The sequence below is a fragment of the Phalaenopsis equestris genome, unplaced genomic scaffold (assembly GCF_001263595.1).
Source record: "Phalaenopsis equestris unplaced genomic scaffold, ASM126359v1 Scaffold000288, whole genome shotgun sequence".
Lineage (NCBI taxonomy): Eukaryota > Viridiplantae > Streptophyta > Magnoliopsida > Asparagales > Orchidaceae > Phalaenopsis > Phalaenopsis equestris.
The window spans coordinates 350,549-352,099 of record NW_018164730.1 but is presented as its reverse complement, the minus strand read 5'-3'; positions in this window follow the sequence as shown (position 1 = coordinate 352,099).

Here is a 1,551-nt window from a genome sequence, read left to right as displayed (position 1 = left end):
TATATATATATATAATTAATTAATTAATTATTTAATTTTCACGCCTTATTATGGGGTGCATTACATAGCCATCCTCAAAAACATTTGATCATGTCAAACATGAGCAAATACATAACTTCATGCCTAGCATCAAGATAAACTTTAAAATGCACCTAGGAATTAACAAAATGATTTGCATAACTTTTTTGAACTTGTCAACATAATGATAATCAACTAAAAAAATGGCAAGGTACGTTAAAAGTAATTTAAATTATGTTAACTACATATTTTTAATTAAAAGTAATTTACTTTGAGATAAATACATAATTAATTTTAATTAATCGTTTATATGCTTTAGAAATAAAATATGGTCTAATATATTTCGGAAATAAAGAAGTAATATGATTTATGGTGGGAATTTTTTATAATTTGACAGCAATTTTAGTATGAATTTATTATTATTTTACATGAAAATTTGATAATACTATTAAAAATTTTAAAAATTGTATAACTAATCTGGGTCTATAATTAGGGGTGTAAACGAAATGAACACGAACGAACAAAGTTTGTGTTCGTGTTTATTTCTTTTAAAATTTAGTTTGTTTGACATAAGCTCGTGTTCGAAATTGTTCGTGAAGTCACTGTTCTTATTCGTTTCTTAACGAACGAGCCGAACACGAGTTGTTCGCGAACGACGAGCCAATTTGACATCTTTAATATTAATATATATAAATAATATATTATATTAATTATATAACTTTTATTATACAAATATATAATATCTATATCAGTATATTACTAATTTAGTATATTAATATATTTTTATTATTGATTTAATTATTTAAAATATGATAAATTTAATAAGAAATAATTATTTTTAAAGTATCCTAAATTTTTTATATATAATTATTTTAAATTATTTTATATTTCGAATAATAACGAATCGAGCACGAACGAACACATCATTGTTCGTGTTTTGGTTCCTTTAACTCACCGAACGAAAAAAATTTGTTCACGTTCGTCTCGTTTACTCATCGAAAGAATCGAACAAGAACTCATTGACGAACCGAGCACGAACTGTTCGCATACAACAAGCTTTTTTTTGACAGCCCTATCTATAATGGAAACATTAAAAAATAATAATAACAATAAGAGAGAAAGATGACGTTTTGCTTGTCCTCTTGAGAAGAAACAAAGAACAAAGTACGCGACGGTAGAGGATAAAGATCGTTCTAAATATTCATAAATCGATAAAAATGATATTTTTTTGAAATAAAATTTTATGACAAAATTTTGAGATATTTTTTCACTCAAATTTTTAATATTACATAAAAAGTAACATAATCTCTATCTTTTTAAAAGAAAAATAGTACTCTTCATGCATAAATTTATATACTAAAATTATATATTTGTAAATATCAAACTTATTTTGGGTGTTAGATACGAATATACATCAGAATTGTGTAACTTATATGTAATTTTTTTAAAATTTTTAAATATATTTATTCAAGAAAATAAATAATAGATATATTTTTAAAATTATATAATATATATTATCCGTTCACGTAGGGA